The following is a 7,732-nucleotide window of genomic DNA, read 5'->3' as shown; positions in this document are numbered from 1 at the left end:
CAGCACTAGTAAATGGCCAACACTGAGAAAGTTGCTAGGATGAATATCAAACAAGCACATGACATAGGGCTTGAGAATGATAGTCCTACAGTCTAGTTTAGGAAACAGACTGAACACGTAGGAAATAACAGCCTCCTGCTTTAGGGAGTAACCTGTCCACTACTGACTGCCAGAAAACTATTCTGGGAAGACAGTGGCCCCTCAGGAGACAAGGATACAAGAAGGCTTGTGAAGAAAGGGCCCTTGGATTGGGTCTGAAAGAAGAGTTGGATTTGAAGAGCTGACATGGCGGAGGTTGAGGCTCTCTCTGTCTTTGCTAACAACATCATCACGACTTAGCTGCCCACACGGACTCCTCTTCCACCCCTGAAGCCGTTCCCACGGATTCTGTCAGCACTACTTTCTTCCCCCCACCCCCACACAGCCAGTCAAGCCCTTGTCACTTCTGTTTTCAGAACTGTGGCAGCCTCCTGGTGACCTCGTCACCATCCACAAGTCCAACGTCCACACAGATGCCAGAGTGATGCTTCCAAAGCACAAATCTGAAAAGTCCTAACACTTCATGCAGGAGACAAAGTTACTCAAAACCGAACCCTGCCTTCCTCTCTAGACTGACCCTTGTCTCTCTTTCAGGAGCCGCCTGGAATTGGTGTTCTAGGCATACTGGCAGCTCAGTTATTTCTCAAAACCATGGATTTCTGTCTCTAATCCAGTACAAACTCTATTTCCTGATTAGAAAGTCAAACTTTCATTCATCCTTCAAGTCACAGCTCAAATGTTACAGCTCCTGGGAAGCCTTCCCATCAGCCCCGGGGAGGAGACCTGGGCCTTTGGATCAACCACCATTAACTACTTCTTGTTTTCTCTCACCACGCCTGTGTTTCCCTCCACCAAACTATGAACACTCAGAGTCACAAGCTGTGTTGACCATTCCTTTATCCCTAGTTTTTATCAAAGTTCCTGGGCTTCCCTTGTGGTTCAGTTGGTAAAGAATCTGCCTGGAGTGCAGGAGACCTGGGTTTGATCCCTGGGTTGGGAAGATCCCTTGGAGAAGGGAATGGCTACTCACTCCAGTATTCTGGCCTGGAGAATTCCATGGACTGTATAGTCCATGGGTTTGCCAAGAGTCAGAACAACTGAGCAACTTTTACTTTCCTGATATTTAATAGAACTCAGTAATTAGGATGACTTCTAGCTGAGAGAAATCAAATAAATAAAACTTTGAGAACAGGAGCTAAGCATATTTTGCAGAGGTAGAATCAAAAAGTTATCAGAAAAACATCCACATTTCTGCTAAGGCGCGGGTTCCCAGTTATAAGGTCTTTGTGTAATCAATGCAAGGAATAGATTAAACACACACACATAAACACACATATACCAACAGGCAGAGAGGGAGAAACAAGATTTTAAAATAAGAAAGAAGGCTTCCTTGCTGGTCCAGTGGTTAAGAATGTGCCTTGCGACGCACAGGACACTGGTTCGATCCCTGATCCTAGAAGATCACACATGCCGGGGAGCAGCTAACCCCGTGCTCCACAGCTGCGGAGCCCGAGTGCTGCAGTACTGAAGACCGTGCTCCTGGAGCTCACACTCCACGACAAGGAGAAGCCCCTGCAACGAGAAGCCCTCTCACTACAACACAGAGCAGCCCCTGCTCACCGCAACCAGAGAAAGTGCACGCGCAGCACCGAAGACCCACCACAGTCAAAATGAACTCATAAATAAATCTCTGAAAAATAGGAAAGAAAGGAAGAAGATATGCCTTCATAATATCAAAAGACACATGACTATAGAGGCCCTCGGACGCAGAGCTGGCCATGACCTGCCATGACAGATGACAGGACCCTAGAGCATGGATCCCTCAGTCCTCAGGACAGGCTGGTGGGACCCCAGGCTTCCAGGTAGTCACCTTGGATTACATCAGCCTCATTTATTTCCTCTAGTGTAAAGAACAAGCATCATTAATTTCCAAGGGTGCCATGCCATGAAATAGACTGGGAAGACCTAACTAGGAGAACATTTTCCCCTATTCCTGCCAGAAAAAAGCTACTAGTAAATGTCTGACAGCCTATCTTTATCCAGAAGGAGCAGAGAGTGGATTTCCTTGCTGCTGCTGCTGCTGCTGCTAAGTCGCCTCAGTCGTGTCCGACTCTGTGCAACCCGATAGATGGCAGCCCACTAGGCTCCGCTGTCCCTGGGATTCTCCAGGCAAGAACACTGGAGTGGGTTGCCATTTCCTTCTCCAAGGCATGAAAGTGAAAAGTGAAAGTGAAGTCACTCAGTCGTGTCCGACTCTTCGTGACCCCATGGACTGCAGCCCACCAGGCTCCTCTGTCCATGGGATTTTCCAGGCAAGAGTACTGGAGTGGGGTGCCATCGCCTTCTCCATGACTACCTGTTAAACAGGCATTTTCCACTGCCTGTGGGATAAATACCATTAAAAAGTTAGCCTTTCAAAAGGGTAGACTTTGACCAGAGTGTATATGTTGATGCATTTCACACAATTGTACTTGTGCCACATTGAAAATGTGCTAAGCTTAAATTAAGTTAGAATTATGAACACAATGGAATTGGATAGGATCCTGACTATGAAAAATGAATCCTTTAGTTACGTGAAAAAATCAAAAGCTGGCAATGAGTGTTCCAAGTAACATTTGTTTTGTACATTTTTATGCCCATTCCCATGTTCACAAACAGACTTCTGGAGAGCTGGATCAAAATCATGGAAGTTTGGAAACAATCATGCTTATTTGATAATTTTTAGATGTTCTGTTTTTTCAGGACCGTCACAACTTACCTCCAGAAAGAGGACACATTGATAAAGTGAAAGCAATTTTGGCAGTATTATCCAAAGCCTTAAAAATGTTCATATCCTTGAACCTTACTAGAAGAGAAAATAACCGCATGAATCAGAAGAAATAATGTCAAAACATTAACATGAGTTGCCCCCAGGTGGAAGACTCTGAAAGACAATTTTTTCCTTCCCAGTTTCATTAAATTTTACTTGACTATGATAAACTTATCTTACCTTGATAATCATGGGGAAAATAAATGAAAAAAAAATTCATTACTTTCAACCCAATAATTTATTTTAAGGAGATGATTTTTCTTTTTAATTTTAGGAGTTTATTTGAGCAAAACTGATTTGAATCAGGCAGCTTCAATCCAGAAGTGGTTAGGAGTGCTCCGCCAACATGAGTTGGTGGAGGCAATTTTTTTAGATTTGTTTTTTAATGTGGACTGTTTTTAAAGGCTTTATTGAATTTGTTACAGTGTTACTTCTGTTTTACCTTTTGGTTTTTCTGTCCATGAGGCATGTGGGATCACCCCCCACCTCCTGTATCAGAAGGTGAAGTCTTATTAACCACTGAACTACCAGGGAAGTCCCAAGGGCAGAGGCTTTTATAAAGAAGAGACAGAGCAAAGTAAGGCCATCACTGTTTGGCTAATAGCTCAAAGCCCAGTTGTTTGCAATTCCTCGACCTTAGGAGTTTTTGATTTTGTGACCATGAGACTTTTACAGGCTTAGACTCTGACTTGCTGACATAGGCCCCATGGCACTAAAGCCACACCCATTTAACAGCTTCCTTGTATAATTAATTTAACAATCCCCCTCTTTTTGCCATCCTCTCATACATGAGAGGCTAACCAAACAGTTGCCATTAGTGTCTCTATCAGTCGCCATCAAAGTTAAATCATTCTTGTCTCATTGTGAAACTCATAGATTATGATGTCAGATCCACAGAAGAACTGTTTTTGTTGTTCATCTGGTTTCTGTTTCTCCAAGCGCAGGGAAAAAATCTGATGTACTGCTGATGGCTACAAACACGTGTTTAAGAACTTTGATAGAAGCTCAGCTGGTAAAGAATCCCCCTGCATTTCAGGAGACCCCAGTTCAATTCCTGGGTCAGGAAGATCCCCTGGAGAAAGGATAGGCTACCCACTTCAGTATTCTTGGGCTTCCCTGGTGGTTCAGATAGTAAAGAATCCACCTACAATGTGGGAGACCTGGGTTCAATCCCTGGGTTGGGAAGATCCCCTGGAGGAGGGCATAGCAACCTACTCCAGTATCCTTGCCTGGAGAATCCCCATGGACAGAGAAGCCTGGTGGGCTACAATCCATAGAATTGCAAAGAACTGGACATGACTGAGTGACTAAGTGCAGCACAGCACAGCACACCAGGGAGACTACATGGAGGGTAGGACTACTAGGAGGATAATACCAAGAGACTTAAGTATACTCCTTACAGGGACCAGTCAGCATGAGCCACACTAGTCAGCATCTAATAAATCAAAGAATGTACCTGAAAAGGCATCAACATGTTTTAGCCAAGTAGCTTATTTGTTAATTTCTTGTATTTGCTACAACACCAAAGGTGTTGTTCTAGGTACAGCAGGAGATATTTGCTATTACATAGACTCCTTGTTCAGCCAACAAGCAATCTAAAGCAGTTCTATTACCTAAGACTACCTTCAAAAGTAAGTCCAGGGACTTCTGTCTTGTAGCTATTGCCTTATCAATAGATTTTGAGATAGTTGTCAGAGTTAAGGAACATTGTCTTCCTGTGCATCAACAGAGAGGGAAAGCAAGTAATAAAAAAAAAAGGAATAAAGCTTTCACGCTGGAGATTAAGATCTTGAACTGTGATCTTGAGAGAGCTGGTCACCTCAAGATGTCATCAGCTTCTGGAAAGGAACCTCCCCAGACAATTTTAATTTTAGATCTCCAGCTGGTGTGCCATTCCAAGAGTCTAGAGAAGCCCTTTTTAATTAGAGGGTGTAGATCCAGGGCTCAAGCCCCTGAACTTTGACTGCCATCTGGGTAGTGAGGAGGAGCTGGGATGATCCGTTCCAAAGAGGTTCAAAGTCAGTCTTTGTTCTTAATGATTCCAAATCAGAAATGTGGGAGAAAATTGGAAACATTAGTTTGAAGAGTTGTAGCTGATACTTGAGGAAACTAGAACTCAGGATGCAGTTGATTTATAGGCATATAACAAAACCTCCAAGACAATGAACAGCGCTAGAACCTGATCTCCACAAGGTTGTGTTATCATTTTCTATGAAGCATAATTATTTCCTCTACAATCACTCTTGTTTCTCTCAAAGATAATCACTATAAGACAAATTTGTCTGCAAGTGTTTAGTCTCATTAAATTTGGCCTGATTATTTAGATGAATGCAGCAAGAATAGTGATTGACCACATAGATTCTCTTTAAATCTGCTTTGCTGGTACTTTTTCATAAGGAATCTTAGATTGGGCTTTTAAAAGCCTTTCCAGGCTAAGAAACCCAACCAAAAACTCAACATTAGACTTCACCCAGTATATTTAAAAGGTGACTGAATTCCTCTCTTTTTTAAAGTATCCTACGGTTCTGGACCTTTCTGGAAGTAGCCTTCCTTATTCACCTGGTAGGGCTTCCAGGAAGCCTTAAACGAGGTACAAGGTCAGTTTTTCCAAGGAGCTTTTATTGGCTCCATAGAGTCAACCTGAGTTCCTTAAAAGAATCTGGTCAAATCTTAGGCATGAGATTTTAAGCATGTTTGCATATATACCCAAAAGCATAGAACTTAAGAAGGTTTATCATCACTTACTACTTGATAATGCATCCCACATAATTCAGCATGCCAAATAAACATAATTAAATTAACATCTTTCTTTCACAAGGTGAGAGACAAATTCTTTGAGATTTTCCATGCTTCCTCTGGGAAATTTCAAAGGTATTTTGAAGTCAAAAAGGCTGTATTCATAATTTTATTTGGGGAAGTTGTCAAAATGTTTGAACATTTGACTAAATAGGATCTCAGATCATTATGAAATAATACTTAATTATCAATTTAAGTTGACAATAGAAGATTCTAAAGGCAAACAGAAGATTACATAGCTGTGAACAAAACTTAGATCTTTTAATATTGAGAAGACTGGGTTTTCTTATGTAATCAAAGTGCTGATAAAGACAAAATAAAGCACAATAAATTGGTTTGGAAGAGACCAAATCTTTGCTTTCCAGGTAGATTACCCAAAAAGTTCAACAACAAACTTTCACAGTCCAAAGCAGACCAATATTCCAAGACAAATTTGTCCTTTTACAGAGAGAAAGCCAAATTCTACTTCTGTACCTGTGTACTTCTGATATTAAAACTCATTCCTTAAAAAATTAAATAAATCCATTCTCATTTTAGTCAGCTTGACCATACATAAAATCCTTTTCCACAAACCTTTTACAACTTTTTTTACATCTATTCAGGTTTTATCCTATGGTTTTTTCTCTTCCTCATTCTCAAACAACCAGTCATTTTACTTTCTTCATGTATTTTTCACACAATTGTTTCCTTTAACTCTTATTTTTCTAAGCAGTTTTAATTACAAACATTGATTAGAAACCTTGACTCTTAGAATTCTTTATTCTTAATGAAAATAAAGAAGTAAGCAGCTGCAGACTGCCACAGTAGCATTCTGTGGATTGTCATATTCAAAAATAAATTTCACAACTTCTAGAAGTCTAGTCTTCCTCATGGTAAAATGTTCAATGTGTTACAAAACATGTTTACTAATAGATCTGAGTATTTTTAGCTCCTCTGTAAAAGGAAGTCAAAAGTAGATAAATCTATGTCAGTAATTTATGTTTCACTGTATTATCTTATTCAGAAATGATTGGATATTCAATGAATACCCATCATTTAACTGATCTCAGTATAACTATAAGGCTTCAAGTTATGAAAAATATTTTGGAAATTATGTTTAAGTAAACTTATCTTAAAACATTATTATTATTGAAAAGTTTGTTCATAAGCTTTAACCTTACATGTATCTATTTAATTTACTTGGGTTTTTGTTTATTTTGTTTTGCTTTGCTTTTTTTGCTGGACCATGCAGCTTGTAGGATCTCAGTTCCCCAACCAAGGATCAAACCTGTGCCTCCCAAAGTGAAGGGGTAGAACCCTAACCACAGAACCACCAGGAAATTTCCAAATTTGTTGTTGTTGTGTTCAGTCAATAAGTTGTGTCCAACTCCTGGCAATCTCATGAACTGCAGCATGCCAGGCTCTGTCTTCCACTATCTCCTGGAGTTTGCTCAAATTCATGTCCATTGAGTCAGTGGTGTTATTTAACCGTCTAACCCTCTGCCGCACCCTCCTCCTTTTGCCTTCAGTCTTTCCCAGCATCAGAGTCTTTTCCAATGAGTCGGCTGTTTGTATCAGGTGACCAAAGTATTGGAACTTCAGCTTCAGCAACAGTCTTTCCAATGAACAAGGTTGATTTCTTTTAGGATTGACTGATTTGATCTCCTTGCTGTCCAAGGGACTCTCAAGAGTCTTCTCCAGCACCACGGTTTGAAGGCATCAATTCTTCAGTGTTCAGCCTTCTTTATGGTCCAATTCTCACATCCATACATGACTACTGGAAAAACCATAGCTTTGACTAACAATACCTTCTCAAATTTACTTGTTCTTAATTATGTTTAGTTGACTCATAAAAATTTCATGAGACATTAAATAGCTAACCATCATGTTAAGTTATCCTTCTTGCTGACAAATTCTGTAACAAAGATAACATGAGCTTATTTGACTTTTAGTAAGTCCAGGTAGAATGAAATTATTATATTTAACGCTGTAACTCTAAAGACATGCTTCTTTTAATAAAACCAACAAGCTTAAACTAGCTTTTATTTGCCAAGATTATCCTAGATCACATGGACTTGAGAGACTTTTGGGTTAGTTTCTATATTTCTG

Source organism: Bubalus bubalis, chromosome 9, assembly GCF_019923935.1.
Source record: "Bubalus bubalis isolate 160015118507 breed Murrah chromosome 9, NDDB_SH_1, whole genome shotgun sequence".
Classification (NCBI taxonomy): Eukaryota; Metazoa; Chordata; class Mammalia; order Artiodactyla; family Bovidae; genus Bubalus; species Bubalus bubalis.
The sequence above is the reverse complement of the archived record's forward strand: the minus strand, read 5'-3'. Positions refer to the sequence as shown.